At 45.0% G+C, this 16,933-nt stretch overlaps 2 protein-coding genes across 13 annotated transcripts in view; one reads left to right on the top strand and one right to left on the bottom strand.

Moving 5' to 3' along the window:
* The window catches only part of Klhl5 (kelch-like 5), a 60,623-nt gene extending 59,165 nt beyond the window's left edge, over positions 1-1,458 (bottom strand). Inside the window, exon 1 of one of the 2 annotated variants that reach the window (XM_006504134.4) lies at positions 1,148-1,458. The gene's annotated coding sequence lies outside the window, so the exon portion shown is untranslated. The remainder of the gene's footprint in view (positions 1-1,147) is intronic. The other variant, NM_001347355.1, reaches the window with a different exon arrangement.
* A 15,369-nt stretch (positions 1,459-16,827) lies between these two features.
* Tmem156 (transmembrane protein 156) overlaps positions 16,828-16,933 on the top strand; it is a 33,967-nt gene continuing 33,861 nt past the window's right edge. For 9 of the 11 annotated variants that reach the window (XM_030254502.1, XM_017321216.1, XM_017321214.1 and 6 more), the window contains exon 1: positions 16,828-16,915. The gene's annotated coding sequence lies outside the window, so the exon portion shown is untranslated. The remainder of the gene's footprint in view (positions 16,916-16,933) is intronic. The other 2 variants (XM_030254501.1, XM_017321210.1) reach the window with 2 other exon arrangements.

Raw genomic sequence — 16,933 nt, 5'->3', positions numbered from 1 at the left:
GGGCAAGCATTGTCTATTCCCTCCCAGCCTGGCTTTCTCCTCAATCTCAATATTCTCATCTAGTTTGTTTAACTATATTGTACACATCGACCCAAAACTGCTTCAAATATCTGGATATACATACTCTCTGTGAGTATCTATGTTCGTCTTCTTTTTCCTACAACTTTGTATCTACTTCTCTGTCCTTGTCACAAAAATATTAGTGTCTTCGCCTTTACCTAAAAGTGTTTTACATAAATCCCCATATGGAACATAAACATTCATTACAGGTAGTTAAACCTGTAAATGCTGAAAGTAAGAGGAAAAAAAAAGTTGTGAGTCCCGTCCCCCCGCCCCAACAGCGATCTAATTAATAATAAAAAGCCTTATTAAACTGTTTATTAACAGGAAGATTTATTACACTCCTTCCTAACAGAAAGGAGAATTAACATTTATTGTGCATCGGTAAAACTGGCAGATACATAGTATAGCAGTTCCATTTTCAAAACAAAGTTGGAGGGCATCTGCCAGCGCATAATTCCTGAGCCATGCAGAAGAAATTGACCTCTCATGACGGTGGAAGGGGAGTGGGGATACACTCTGTATATCCCTTTTAGTAAAAGTCTCAAAACTCAGATGAGATAGTCATAATGGCAACCATGTAGAGTCTCTGACAGCCAAGTTCCCCCAGCAGCTTCTAATTGCGGAACACGCACTGAAGCAACTGTCTAAATGCCAAAGTTGTGACCAGTCAAAACCAAACCCAGGAAACTACAATCATATTCTCTATTTTTGAGGTTAAGGCCATTACTTAAAAACGTTAACAAGGTGTGTATGTTGTAGGGGATCCGAAATAGTTTCCAGCGTGTATGTTTTATTCTTGGGAACAATTCTGGAGAGCAGCACTCGCTCCACCCGCCGGGCCATCTCAGTGCCGCGTGGAGAACTTTGGGCAACTCCAGGGCGGCAGGGCCGCGTTCCGGGGAAGGGGGTGGGGGTGAGGGGGAAACCGGGTTCGAGTCCCGGTTGCAGCTCAAAAGCCCCCAGCCCGGGCCGGCTCCTAAGGTGGGCAAGTCACCCTGGCCAGCGAGTCCTCGGACCCGGAAGGGTCGCATGTATGTTGGGAGCTGGCCTTAGCCCACCGCGCCGAGGAGGAAGTCGCACTTACCGCGGGGGGTCAGGAGGGAGGCCCGGGGTCACCGTGGCGCGGGGCGGCGGGCGGGGAGGCTGCGCGGGGCGCGGGTGGGCGCGCCCAGCGGAGGGATGCTCGGCCCCGCGCGCGCCCCCAGCCCCTTCCCCACAGCGTCGCCCCGCGCAGCGGCCCTCCCGGGCCGAGCCACTCCTCTCCGTCAGGCGACGCCAGGCCAGGAGTCAAACTTGTCCCGCAGCCCCTGAGGGGGCGGGCGGGCACGCGCGCGGGAGTGAGTGGGGGTCGGGCACACGCTCGCCGGTTAGTCCCGGCGCGGCCGCCCCGCCCCACGACAGCAGACCCCGCCCACCACCGAGTCCCGCCCGCTCCGCCCAGGGTGCTAAGCTCCGCCCCCTCGCAGCTGGGTCCAAAGACCGAGAATTCCGTTCTCCAGAAGGGGACAGGTCCCGGCTGGGAGAGCCGGGGCACCGGGGACATCCTCATACTGGGCGGGGCTCCGGCGAGGGGGCGGGGGGCAGGCAGAGCGTACTCTATGGAGCTCAGAATGGGCCAACCCCTAGAAACTGGGAGCAGGGGAATTCTTGGGGATGGGAAGTGAGGGAGAGTTCCCTCTGCAGGACCGGAAGGCGACCAGAGGGAGATGGCTTCTATGTCTCAGCTTACGGGGGAAATCAGCAAAAGTCAACCTTGGCCAGCGCCTGAAACCTTTCTTCTTGCAGAAGTCTGATAAGTGTGCTGAGTAGTGGGTTTGTGCCGTAGAAGTTATGGTGTGCAGACCCTGTGGTTGTTTTACCATGCTGGGATATAATTTACTCCTGTATACAACATGTAACTGCTCTATACTCACTGCTGAGAAAACCAGTCATCTATCCAATACCTGTGGGTCAAGCACCAAACTGTGACACTTTGTTACCTCATCGATAGTAAGAAACATCTATGACCCCTAGGTAGAAGGAAGGAAGGAGGGTCTCCAGTGCTTTCTTCCGTGAGTCAGTCATATGTGGGTGAGGGGCCTAGCTGAACTTGGTTCTTAAAGTAATTCATGTATTCAGTGTGTGTGTGTGTGTGTGTGTGTTTGTGTGTACACTTGGTGCTTGCGATTTTTACATGGCTGTCCCTCTTCCGTGGTGGTGAACTGTGGCTATTGCCCCAAAATATCATTTGCCCACCAAGGAGGTCTTCAATATGTCTTCATAATAAAAACCCAGTGGGAAGTAGTTGTCCTAAAGACTAATAGTGGAATAATATAACCTAATTGTGGTTAAGCTTGGCTTAGTTGGGAGATCTGTTTAAGGATGTTTGTGAACTGAGGAAATGTTTCGGAAAAAGCAACAATGCAACACTCTGAAGCACGGACAATTCCAAGAGAAAGAGATAGAATCACTTAAGGCTGTTACAATCGGGAGATAGATACATCAAGATACATACAAACCTATGGCGCTGTCTAGGATCGCAAAGCACAAGATAGCTTTTATCAGGGGCAGTGGAACAGGCACTCCACATGCAGTGACACCTACACACGAAACCCCATTGTCTTTAATTATAGAACGCAATGTATATAAACCCACAGCCTGCGTTTGTGGAATTTGGAACTACTCTGAGGGTTGATTCTTGTTTTCAGCCTCAGTGTTTGTGTACTTTAACAGTGAATCGGATACAACAAAGAAAGCGGACCCCAATTTAGGACAGGCACCCTCACATCCCACTTCTTCTCCCGTGCTACTTGTTCTATGCTGGAGTCTTTCTCACTAGACTTTCTAGCTGATTCTGATTTTCATTTTTTCTTTTTTTTTTTTTTTTTTTTTTTGGTTTTCCGAGACAGGGTTTCTCTACATAGCCCTGGCTGTCCTGGAACTCACTTTGTAGACCAGGCTGGGCTCGAACTCAGAAATCTGCCTGCCTCTGCCTCCCAAGTGCTGGGATTAAAGGCGTGCGCCACCACGCCCGGCTTGATTCTGATTTTCTAATTATTAGTTCCATCACTCCAGCAAAAGCCATCCACACATCCTTTGCAGTCATGATCACTAACACTAGCCTGGCTGGGCTACTCTCACTTGCTCTTTTAGCTGTCCCCAACACATTCTCTGTGTGTCCACACACCAAGGGTCCCTTATGTGGCATGCTGTTAGCCCTTCACACAGCTGGCTGGCTCCTTCTTCCTTGTCACCTATGGATGTCTTCAGTCCTTGTTCAGTACCTCACTTTTCAGCACTAAGCACTCAGTGCCTTCCATCTCTGGTTCCCTAAGCTCATTTGAATGTAAGTCCTGTGAGCTAGAACGTTGCTTATTTAGAACGCTGCTACATCTCTCTGTCTGTTGTTTACCATGTTCATCACAGAGAAGGTGCGTAACAACTATGTTTTTAGTAGAAGAATGAGTCCACACTGGAGAAATAGCTTATATCCCTTTTTATAACTATCGGAGACTTATGACCTGCCTAGGTAATAAGATTGTAGTATCTGGGCCAGGCGTGGTGGCGCATGCCTTTAATCCCAGCATTGGGGAGGCAGAGGCAGGTGGATTTCTGAGTTCCAGGCTAGCCTGGTCTACAGAGTGAGTTCCAGCACAGCCAGGGCTATACAGAGAAACCCTGTCTCAAAAAAAACAAATATTGTAGTATCTGACTTGGTTGTCATACTTTTCTAGTTTTTCTCATAGTAACCCTGAAGAACAATATGGAGTTAAAACTGCAAAACTGAAGTGCAGTGGTTATGAGATGGAAAGAACAGTGAAAACAATGTCATTCCACAGAATCAGAAAGCAGCGATAGATCAATAAAAGCCCAGATATTTGTCCCTGAAATAAAACCATATAAGAACGACTAGAAGTGGAATAGTTGAACTTAGAATCTTATTGCTGATAACTGAGACAATGTTAATGCAGTGTCCTTTGTAAGTGCTCAAAACATTTTAGTCGATAATAATTATAAAATTGAGGTTAATTGTTGATGCTCAAAAAAAAAATGACTCCAAATGAAAACCTCAAAAGCAATCTCAGAGATGGACAGGTTTTTTTTCCTAGTCAAAGCAGTTCCATGAAGATACAGAAATGCTAAGACACACATTCTACCAAGGTCTCAAACTTGGGAGGAAGAACTGGCCCAGCAAGCTGGCTCAAGGAAGTAGAAGGCCTTCCTTTGCATGAAGGCCTCATGGTCCACGTAGGTTCTTCAGAGGCCATGGTAAAGGGGACTGACTACTTCAGACTGCTCTCCGACTGCATCCATAGGTGCACTATGGCACACATAGCCACACAAATAAGTAATTAGTTAATTAATTAAAAGAGCTGAGTGTGATGGCACACACCTGTGACCCCAGAGCTTGGAAGACAGAGATGGGTGACTCTCTGAGATTGAGGCCAGCACAGTCTGCCTATGGAGTTCCAGGTCAGCCTTGCTGGAGGAAGTATGTCGCTTGGGACAGCCTTTGAGAACTTAAAGCCTCACCCCCACATCACTTTTGCTCTCTGCCAGCTTTTGAAGGTGCCTGCCACCATGCTTGCCCTGTCATTATGGACTCTCTCTCTGTAGTGTAAGACGAAATAAACTCTCCCTTCTTTAAGTTGCTTTGTTCATGGTGTCTCATCACAGCAACAGAAAAGTAACTGAGGCAATGTGGTAAGAGCATGGTCCTGCCTTTCGTGTGAGAGTCATGGAGCCTGCCCCCGGCACAGGGAAAGCTAAGGCCCCTTTGTTCTCTAGACCATGTGGCCAGCAGATAGGGCATAGTTTCCTGTCAACTCATAGAGCATCATGATTTGACCTCAGGCCCGTGAGCATGAGCTCTGTCTCCTGGGAAGACTCATTCTTTACATGTGGAAGGAAGGTACTTTCCTCTCCTTCAGACCCTTACAGAACATTTACCTCACAGCTGCTCCACACAGACATGGGAAGCAGTATGCATTCTTTTACACACCTATTTCCATTGGCCATCTGTAAGTAGATCCCTTCTTCGAGACCACACTTTCTGACTTGGAGGTGGGGCTACCCGACCCTGTTGACTGCTGTTTTTATGTTTCACCACAGCATGGCTTAAGACCCCTCGTGGTCTAACAAGCTGCTGCTTGCCACTCTAGCACTGTGCCCATTCTGAACCGTTTGCTTTGTCTATACCCCATTATTTTTTCCCACAGTCAGGCCTTTGAATCTGCACACACACACACACACACACACACACACACACACACACACTTTTCTGATATTTGCTGAATCTGGGCCTCTCAAAGCTTGCTGTGTTCTTCCTACATCTCCCACCCATAGTGCCCAGGGCACCTTTCTCTCTGTTGTGGTATGTTCTGGCTATGAATATGGGTTTACTTGCCTGGCTCTCTGACTGGTGGAGAATGTCTGCTACAGGAATTCATAAATATTTTATAAATGAATGAATGAAAAATACCCTTGTCCTATAAACCATTGAGAAATAAAATAGCCACTCTGTTGAATAGAATAGCCCCACCCTGAGCATTGCAACACATACAAACAGAAACTTTCTTCTATTTTACAGTATTATACCACAAGTTTCATGAAATTTTAGAAGACTTTAATTATTCCATCATCTTACAAGAATGAGGAGATGAACAGGAAGTGCTTGTGTTTGTTTTCCTGTATTATGATAAGCAGCCTAACATCTCAATATGCTTGTTATACACTGCTAAAAAAAATAAATAACTGTTGCGTGCCTACTGATTAGTCGTTTCGTAATTTAAAGACTGTTCCAGCTCTGTGTTTGATATATCATTTCCTGATGGCTGTTTAATAACGGAAAAGAACAACCCACTTTGGTTTCTGCTCTCATGTTCTCTGAGAGCAAGCTCATAGCCACACTTTGTATGAATGTTTACAGATTTGCTGCTGTGAGTGCCAATGGTCGGCCTGCCTCGGATGTATCCATCAGCACCTGTCGATCATATGGGGTGATCCACAGCCCGGGAGACACCACACTGCTCGTTATGGAAAAGAGAGTGAACAATGAATCAGAGCCACACAAACCCCACACTGCTCGTTGGTTTTCACGCTTCCTCTTTCACCCCCCCCCCCAGTCTTGTTCAACTTTTAAGCACACACGCACCCTCTGCCTTCACACTTGCTTCTGTGTTCAGTGTCTATTCTTGGCACAGAGCACTTGGGGAAAGATTCTGGCTGTTTAATAAGCAGCTGACCTGAGCTACAAAGACATCAGGAAGATGGCACAGTGCAGTCAGATACCAATCTACACGATACCGGGGAGAGAGGGAACAAAGGCCTCTCATACTCTGGGCCAACCCCAAGGAAGTCAAGAAATGCTGTTAATAAGATACAGAAAGCCTCACTTGCTGCAGTCAAGCTTTTGTTTTGGATGCTTTGAAGTCTCAGCCTGCATCTATGGGAATCTCATCTTTTCAGACTGAGCCATTAATGTTTTATGTTATCAAACAATCGAAGGTTGCTATGTTGCTCTAGTGTTGTGAAGGATGTCTTGATCATGTATTTCCACTTCTATATGCACATATCTAAGATAAGGCACTTCCATATCAAAGGAGTTACCCAAAGCTTTGTGGCCAGAGGCTGGAATACCTCAGAGACCCAGGGAACTCATTACAGGCCGGTTGTCCCTTCTGAGGGCGCTAGCTGAGAAGGCAAGAAAGCAGTTTCAACAGGTTCATTCCTGCACAGGCTGCTTATCTTAGTACTGCAGGGTTTGTTAGTTAAAACAAGTCCTTCCTTCCAGCCATAGGTGACTTGGGTGGGGGTGGCAGTGGCTGCAAAGTAGCTGGTAGTATGTGGACTGGATATAAGCTTCCCTCTGAGGAAGCTTAAATAAGCAGGCCTGGGGTGGCTGCCCAGTTCTGAGCATCCTCAGTCCAGTGCTGGCAGATCAAACCAGATTTCCCCCTCTGAGGAAGAAATAGATGGGGTGACGCTCACCTGTGACCTGAGACAGGCCCAGTACCTTTCCTGGTTCTCTAAGGAGCTGGTTCTAAGAGCTGCTTATACTTCTAAGGCTGGCCAGCTGCCTCACCCCACCACGGAAGGGGGATATCCAGTGTGCCCTTGTGCTTTGCCACAACCTTGCTGCAACCACGGGATGTGATGAAACATGTCGGTTGTCTCCTGGTAGCCTCCTCTGAGGTTCTGAGTTTCTGGTCAGTGCTGTTTGAGCTGCCCGGGGGATATATGCCAGCGTTGGGAACAACATTATAGCTCCTTTCTCAATAACCTCCATTTCTAAAATAGCAAAGAGACTGCACTAAGGAAGGGAAAGACTGTGGAGGGAGAATGTTGTAATAATTTACATATAGTACAAAGCTACTCTTTCTAGTATATAGCTCCAGAATTTTAACTAATATACAGTTGCCACAAAACCCAACGTAGTCATGGAACATCTCTGTGCTCTAACAATTCCCTCGTGTCTGTCTCTATGTTGTCTATCTCTAGCCTGTGGCAACCACTTATCTATTTTCTGTCCCTGTGGTTTAAGCCTTGTCCCACGTGGCATGGCAATGGGACCATAACAAGGCTCTCTTAGCATCCTCACATAGCCAGTTTGTGCCCAGCCCATTCATTCAGAGCACGGACCATTGCCTGACAATAAGTTATTTTCATTATCTACTTGATTTCTCTTTCATTTGAGTGTCCACTTGCACTAGGAAGTGAGACAGGGATTTTTGCCTGTCTGCTACCGATTCTCCAAGGTTCACGAAGCAACCTAAGTGTTCAGTAAATATTTGTTGGATGACACGCTATGTGAATGAAGAGATTGGGGAATCCTGGGACCCTCCCCCCCAGTGGGGGGGGGGCTCAAACAGACCTTGTTAAGAAGAGATAATTTTCCTTACAAAATGTGTTAATTGAAGGATTTGTCTGTTGCCTTGTAGGTTGGCTACCGGAGAGTAATACAATCAAGAGACACCATGCTGTTGAATGGTTTCTTCAAATTCACCTGGATGGTGAGATTACCCAGAACAGAACTGGCCTGAGGTGAGGAAAGCCTTCTGGGGTTGTTGCAGGCACTGGATGACTTAATGGGCATGAAGTGTTTACTGCAGTGGTTTTCATCTGGGAACCGTTTTGTTCCCCCAGGGGCTATGGCAATGTCTGTAGACATTTTTGTTGTCAAAAGTAGGACAGAGAGGACAGCTACTGGAATCTGCTGAAGATCACAGAATGTGCAGTATGGTGCTCCATGACAAAGAATTATCGCAGAATGTGTAGCCAGGCTTGAAGTAAGGGGTGCATTTGCATTTGATGATGATATTATTATTAATTATTATTACATCATTATTGGTAGTAGTAGTAACAGTAGAAATATCCCCCACCGTGTGTGTGTGTGTGTGTGTGTGTGTGTGTGTGTGAGATGTACATGTAAGATGTGTGCAGATGTTGGACTACAACAGAGATTCTGGAATACCACAGAGCCTCCCAGAGCTCTCAGAGTTACAGACAGTTGCGAGCTGCACAATATGGGAGCTGGGAATCAAACTCTAATCCTTTGGAGGAGGGAATACATGCTTTTAATGGCTGAGCCATCTTTCCATCCCTGTGCTAACGTTATTTACAAATGACCCTTCCTAACAAACCCTCTCACCCAGGCTGGCAGTGAAGCTGTGCATAAAGTCTCAAGTCAGACTCTTTACGTTTGAAGCTCAGCGTGAGCCTTGGCAGCGTGCTCTGGAGCAAGTTACGTGACTTTTCTATACGTCTCTGCCTATGAAAGGGGATTAATTAGAGTAATTGCCTCAGGGAGCTGCCAGGGAGTCGAACGCAGTAGTCCATACAGAGCACACCACTGCGGTAGTACGTAGTAAATGGTCAATAAGCCTCATTGATTACTTTTTTGTCTCTGATACCAAAAAAGATCTTCCCACAGGATATAACGAAGGAATTAAGAAAAGTTTCCACTAGGGAGGAGAAATAGAAAATATTGCTCATATAAAGTATACACTGGCATTAATTTCACATAATGATAGATAACTACATAGGGTTAAAATTAAAATAAAACACAATAAGGCTATTCAGTGTGTGTGTGTGTGTGTGTGTGTGTGTGTGTGTGTGTGTAGGAAATCAAAGCCAGAGTATTCAACTAGCAGCGTTCTTCACACACAGCCTCGGGATGAACACTTCCACCACACTGGCTCAGGAAAGGGAGCATTCTCTCCTCCACGGAGTACCCGCTGCAGAGCAGAGTCTGGGTTGGATGCCTCATGGGAGGAGACCAGAGTCGACCTTCAAGTCTGGCTGAAGAAGAAAGACAATTAATTTGAGAATGACAAAAATGAGGGTTTCAGGGTCGATCTAAACCCAAATCCTGAAAGTTAGCATGACTCCTCATGCTAAATAGAGTAATTGTCTACCTCAGGACCACTGTCCCCAAGAGTGACTGCTAACCGTGGTGCTTTCTGATGCCAAAGCCCTTTCACGATATTATCACACTTGTCCCTTAAGAATCTCATGGTCACACATGGTTTCTTCTTCCTTTTGTGTCTGGGATAGAAGGCCCTTTCCCTGTTCAAATTTTCTGAGTTCTAGTTTTGTTTCAGAAACCCACAAACATTTAAAAAAAATGAAACGGTAGGGATAAAAGAAATGACGTGGGGTCTAAGAACCACCGTATGATGTAGTCAGCAGTGTGGATTACACATCACTTCATCCTCAGCCACAAGCAGCCACTGCAAAGGCCACCACAAGATTACACAGTCGTTGTGTCTAGCTGTCAGCCCACACCAACACCAAGGTTGGCTTCTCTCTAAAAGATACCTGATGATTTCAGCAATATAATTTGTGTGCAAGGCAGACTCTGAAGGATCATAGTTTCTCTAAAGAGCAGAGTAATGTCTAGAGCTGAAAGCTGAGCTATACATGACAATCAAGAACCTGCTGAAGCCATTCAAACTAGACTCCTTAACCTTTCCTGGTCACAGGCTGGCCAGACATGGCATCCCAAACTTATGTAGCTTTTCTTATCAAAGCCAGCTAATGGATACTTCTAATGATTCTGGGTTATAGAAGTGACTAAACAGGCTGCATTAAGTTTTCACAAGGACTTTACAGAATTCTAGCCTTCCTCTGCACTCAGACTTGTAAGCAAGGCACAGTGAAACTAGACTACCCTCCATGGTCTCTGCATCAGCCCCTGTCTCCAGTGTCCTGCCCTGACTTCCTTCAATGATAGACTATAATGTCCAAGTGTAAGCCAAATAAACCATTTCCTCCCAAACTTGTCTTTGGTCATGATGTTTCAGCACGTACAGCCATAGTAACTCTAACTAAGACAAACATTAGTTCCAGGGTAATGGGGTAATGAGGTAATGATGTGATAGAGCTGTCTATTCTGTTTTGGGGAGAATTATGAAGGGACTTGGAAACTTTGGCACTAGAAAAGTCATGGAGTGTTCAAAGCTTGGTAAACTGTTCTCTGAGAGCATAGAAAACAAGAGTCTTGATAGAAATACAGAGGATAGAGGCCTGGCTTCTGAAGGTCCAGGCTTGGAAAGTTGGAGAGTCACTTAAAGACTCTATTGGGACCGTTGCATATTTTGAGTTGAGAATCTGTAGTTCTGGTTAGCTAGGGCTGAAGAATTGGCTGTGAGAAACCAGAACCACAAGCACGAACTCTTTCCTTTGCTGGGATAATCGATGCTGGTTAGCTGGAGCTGAGAAACTAGTGGTGATTAAGAGGAGACCAGCAGCACTGGGGTGAAAGTGTTTCCTGAGACTCAGCACACAAAAGCAGTGTTCCAGAGGTGGCCAAGGTTGTCCCATCGCGCTGGCAGCCACACTTGGTCCCGTGTCAGTCTCCCAGAAGGTACTGGTTTTGCAGACATGAAGGAATCACGGAGAGCAGCCGAGGCTTGGCACTGTGAGAGTCCAGGAGAGACCACTGGTGAAGGTGCAGCCAGAGTAGCAATTGAAGGTCCAGGATTGAATGGGTCATGCAGAGAAGTTGAGGCTTGGCACCATGAAGAGAGCCTGTGAGAGGCTGTTGGTGAAAGTGCTCGCTTCACGGTGCCAAGCTCTTCTCCATGACTCCAACGTTCTGGAATCTCCTGCCAGAATTTTGGAGATTCCAATACCAGGGGATGACCACCAAGGAGAGCGGAAGCTGTGGAATGGAGGCAGTCTAAACCTAGAAGACAAGCTTTAGATGCTGTTGATGGCCATCCAAGCCCTTTGGAGAATTCCAGGTGATCCTGAGTGGATCCTAGACGTTAGACACTAAGTTATTCACATAGCTGGACTTTGCTTTGCTTTGACTGGCACTGTGCCCTGGTTCTTCCCTCGCCAATAATTCAGAGTTATCTTTTTTCCAACTTTTCTGTTACTTCAGCTTTTGTTTGCTTGTTTGTTTTTAGATAGAGTATCCTGTAGTCCAGGCTAGCTCTGAACCCACTAAGTAGCCGAGGATGACATGGACTCTTTCTTCCACCTCTGAAGCGCTTTGATTGCAGACATCCATGACCACTTATTGCTTCAGTTTTATCTTCAAAATATAGAAAGTCAAATAAATTTAAAAAATTTAGCATACCTGCATGTTTCTGAGGGACTCTCACTTAAAACTGAATTGATTATAAGAAAGTATAGCTTAAATTTTCAGAATTTCTGGTATTTAGACTGCAAATGTATAAGGGTGTACTTTATATATTTAGAAATTTCAGCTGGGAACACTTAAGTGGATGATTTATGGTGGTCAGAAGAGGCAAGACGTTTTGGCCTATTGTTTTTAATTTTTGTCATCGAGCATTGAAAGATAATTGTAAGGAAAAATGTCTTATTTTCTAACAAAAGTTGCTAATCTGACAAGAGCCAATATTCTATAAAATTTTTCCACCTTGTAAAACTTTTATGCAAATCTTTTACTCTCTACCACCTGGTAAAATATTGTTTACACAAAGACTGGGCTACATTCCCAGAACTTGAGGGACTGAAGTAGCCAACCTCTCCCCTCCCTTTTTCTTCATTCCATCACATCAATTCTTTCCTTTAAATTCTTATTTTACTATTTTATATATGTGGGTGTTTGGCCTGAATGCCCGTCTGTGTGCCACATGTTTGCCTGAGGAAACCAAGGGGGGGGGGACATTGTATCACCTGGAACATAAGTTACAGATGTTGTGAGTTGCCATGTGGGTGCTGAGAACTGAGTCCCGGTTCTCTGCAAGAGCAGCTAGTGCGCTTAATTGTTGAGCCATCTCACAAGTTGGCAAATTGTGAAAGATAGTGAGGTTGGACCTCAGCCCACTGGCATTATTTTCTACTTTATTTGTGTTTTTTAAAAATCTCTTCCTCCCTTCTAATGCTTATTCTTTCTAACACTCCAAACCCAGGTAAGAGAGAAAGAAGGTTAGAGAGGAAAGGGGGTGTAGGTGTCTTTAAATGACTTCCTGCTGACTAAGGGCATTGAGTTCCTTGGGTCAAGTCCAATCTTCATAGTCCATCTTCACAATCTTCAACTTCTTGTCTCTTTTCTCTCACCCATACCAATGGCAGCATCAGGAGCAGAAACCAGCAGCAGCCATTTTCTTCTTCAGCGTGCACCCCTTAGTCTCTGACATTCATTCTCTCTCTAGACTCATCAGAAGTAAACTATCTGCAGCTGGCAGGATCAGGTTCCTGCCCGAATACCACGAGGCAAATAGTCAGCTGCTGTGGATAAACTGAGGTTACCCCATGTCCTACAGCCTGGATTAAAACAAAAACACATTTACATAACAGAACTGGTTTTTTTTTTTTTTTTTTTTAAGTCACCAGAATTCTCACTACACCATCCAGTTCTGGGGGGTTGCAAGTTGCATAGTCTCCATCTGCATTAGAATAAAAACCAAGTGAAGATCCTCTTCCAATGTGATAGCTAGTTTAGTTTTTGTCTTGCTGCAGCCTTTTTCCAGTAAGAAATTTCATTGTTGTGGTGGTTTGATTGAGGATGGCCCTAATAGGCTCATATATTTGAATGCTTGGTCAACAGGGAGTAGAACTGTTTGAAAAGATTACAAGAATTAGGGGTGTGGCCTTTTGGAGTAGGTGTAGCTCACACCAGGCCCAGTCTCTCTCTCTCTCTCTCTCTCTCTCTCTCTCTCTCTCTCTCTCTCCCTCCCTCCCTCCCTCCCTCCATCTCTCTCTCTCTCTCTCTCTCTCTCTCTCTGGCTGTAGTTTTCTCTTCAGCAGCACGGCTACCTGCCGCCATGCTCCCACTATGATGATAACGAGCTATGTCTCTGAAACTATTAAGCAATCCCTCCAATTCAATGCTTCGTGTTATGAGCTGTCTTGGGTCATGGTGTCTCTTCAAAGCAATGAACAGTGACTAAGACACTTGCCAAGCTACTTTTGTTTTGTTTGTGTGTTCCTGTGCCACACTGGGATTATTCTTTGTTTCTAGCAGACCCAACACCCACTGGATGTTTGGAATTTGTCTTTGGCTTTTGTTCTGCTGATATCTCAAGCAGTTAGTAACCGCAGGCAGAATGATTGAAGACATTTATAATAACCGAATATGGCAAGATGGCTCAGTGGGTAAAGGCACTTGCTACTGGTTGCACTCCAACGGAAGCATCTGCACAGGGCAAAGCTTCATCTTGATAAGGTGGGTGTGCTCAGAAGGGAAGATTAGTTGCACATTAACGGAAAATGTGTTTGGTTTTTTTTTTTCCTAACTTAGGAGATGGTGACTGTGTCTTCCCCATTGGGTGGGGTCTGTCCTTAAAATCATATTTGATTGACTGGAAAGAGTTTGTATATAGGAAATGAAAGCAGAGGAAGGGCGTAGGGCATTGCTCCTAGGAGAAAAGAGTCACTAACAGTTCAGGTCATCAAATTCCTGGGATGTAGCAGGAGCCTCTGTGTGACCACAGGCTTTACTCGTGGGCGGGATTAAAACTGGCATAGAAGTCTTACAATGTGGGAGGGATAAAAAGCTTTGAATTCCTTGCTGTCTTAGGGTTTTACTGCTGTGAACAGACACCATGACCAAGGCAACTCTTATAAGGATGACATTTAATTGGGACTGGCTTACAGGTTCAGAGTGTCAGTCCAGTATCACCAAGGGGAAGGAGCATGGCAGTGTCCAGGCAGACTTGGGGCTGGAGGAGTTGAGAGTTCCAACCCTTGTTCTGAAGGCAGCTAGCAGAAGAATGGCTTCCAGGCAGCTAGGGCAAGGGTATTAAAGCCCACACTCACAATGACACACTTCTTCCAACAGGGCCACTGATGTGTTAGAATAGTGGCTTACATCTGGACATAACACACTAGGCCAAAGCAGTTCCACATGTAAGAGGTTTTACTGGAAACAAAGAGGGGAGAAAGAGAAAGACAAAGGGAAAAAGAAGGTGAAAGTGGGGAAGGGTCTTTCTTTTATATATGCTGTGATGTAACCTGTTTGCAGGTTAAGTGTGGGAAGTGGACTTTGGGAAGATAATGTGGTTGCCATAGCAACAGGTGACACCTATGTGTGACATCCTGAGTTTAGAGTGATCTGTAACACAGGCCTTTTGATGCCAACAGCCGTACCTCCTAATAGTGCCATTCCCTGGGCCAAACATATACAAACCATCACACTTGCCCTAAACACAAGTTTTTCAGTATTTGAAAGAGAAGACTCATGTTTAACTTGTCTTACACCATCAAGCATGATGACCTGAGTTTGATCTCCAAGACCCACACTCTATAAGGAGAGAACCAACTGCTAAAAGTTATCCTCTGTATCTGCCCAGTGTTCTCTCTCTCTCTCTCTCTCTCTCTCTCTCTCTCACACACACACACACACACACAGTAAATGTAAAAATAAATTAATTGGATTAGCAATCTACAAAAATGATCATGGACAATAACATTATTTTTCTTACTATTTGGTGAGTCAGAGATAGCACAAATGTCTAGCAAGTGAGTTCCAGTTTGGCTGAAAGGGTCTGATCCCCTGTATCCTCAGAGCAGCCAGCCTGTGGTCTAGGATTTATGGGCCTTCTGTTGCTCTCCTGATAGCCACCATCTGGACACCACCAGAGAAGCCAGGTGCAGAGCACAGGATTGTAGCCAGGACAAAGGGCCTTTCAAGAAAATTGACTTTAAAGTGTCTAAAAATATGATAACCAGATTGAATCAGAGTGGTAGGAAGCAAGGTGGTGGTGGCAGCAGCAATAGCAGTTGTGATGCTTTGTGTGTGTGTATGTACATGTGTGCATTGGAATGTCATGCATTATGTCAGAATGGTTTGATTGATTCTAAAAAAAAAATGTTTTACGAAGTTTCCTGTGTTTGAGGCTTGGCTACCAGCTGACAGATTTTTGATAAATGAATCAGAATGCAAGCTCTGATTTAATTAATAGATTAATCCATGGGACTCTTAGCTGAATGAATTATTAAATGGGCTCTCAGAGGGAATAGATTGCTGGGGGATTGCTTTTAATGGATATATTTGTTCCTATGTGACCTATCCACCACGAGGTGAGCCACGTTGCTCTGCCATGTTTTGCACAATACTTTGCCTCACCTTGCACAGACCCAGCAGCAGTGGAGTCACGTGACTATGCACTGAAGCCCCTCAACATTTGAGCCCAATTTATCTTTCTTCCCTTAAGTCGTTTTGCTCACATTTCGACACAGCAACCGAAAATGACTAATACAGACCTGGCAGAAATATTACAACATAGGAAGCCATTAAATCAATTTTTATATGGATATAAGAATTACTGAGTATTTTAAGGTACTATTGCAACATTTATAGGCGAAAGAATAGACATTAAGATATCAAGGAAGGGGAAAATAGAATATAGTTTTATAAAGGGATAAAAGGGACGTTGTAATCGGAGGAATGATGGGGTAGGACTGGGAGGGCTGGGGAGAGGAGGAACTGTGCCAAGGACCATCAACACTAAAGGCCTTTGAGAAGTCGTATGGAATTCTACTACTGTAGAAGCTTTCTAAGATGTATATTTATATACAGAGTTTAAATGGAGTTAGCATATCATGGGGCAGGGGGATCAGTATCTCAACTAGACATCATATACTACCACATACAACTCCCAGCACCAGGAGTGAGTAACATCATTTTGAATTATTGGCCAAAGGGATCCCATAGACCCCCACAAACATTGCAGGGTATTGCTCCTCCACGACCGGACAGTAAGCCCCTATTGCTGAAGGCTACAAATATTTATAGAGTATCAAGGGGTCCAGATGGTCCTTAAGTGGAAACTTTACTCCTACTGGCTAGTGTTCACATAATAATCCTTTATGATATTCTCAAAATAAAGTATAGGCTTGGGAATTCTGTCCCTATTTTGACTGCTCAGGTCTTCCAATCCCCTTACTGAGGATTCCCATGTGTATGTAAACTGTAGTATCCAGTGGAAAGACAAATGAGTTCATTCTTGGCGCATCTAATCTTTGTCCCTTCCCTCCCCACCCACCTGTTGTTCCATAAAGCGCAGGAGAGGGTGAGAGAGAACAAAAGAGGGTCAGCGGAAAGGACTGGTTACAGAATTGCAGCACTGAGCAGGGAGCAAAGGATACATTTGCTCCAAGTACAAACTGAAATACTGGCTACATTTTATTGTAACCAGAGGAGGGGTGGGGGGTGGGGGTGGGGTGAGGGGGCAATGGAAATGCTAACTACTTGCATTGTCTAAGTAAGAACATTTGCTTGCCATGTATGCTGTCTGTATTCATCAAAGTTTTCCCCTATCCTTCATTTACACTCTAAAACAAATGATTTTTTTTTTCTTTTGCAAGGAGAACAAGAATGTGGATTGCGTCATAGTAAACGCTGTTTATAGACGTAACATTAACAAGTTCCATTCGGCCACTTGCAGAGACAACGGTAAAGCAGAAGCCCAAA

The sequence above is a fragment of the Mus musculus genome, chromosome 5 (assembly GCF_000001635.26).
Source record: "Mus musculus strain C57BL/6J chromosome 5, GRCm38.p6 C57BL/6J".
Lineage (NCBI taxonomy): Eukaryota > Metazoa > Chordata > Mammalia > Rodentia > Muridae > Mus > Mus musculus.
This window is presented reverse-complemented; position numbering and strand designations above follow the sequence as displayed.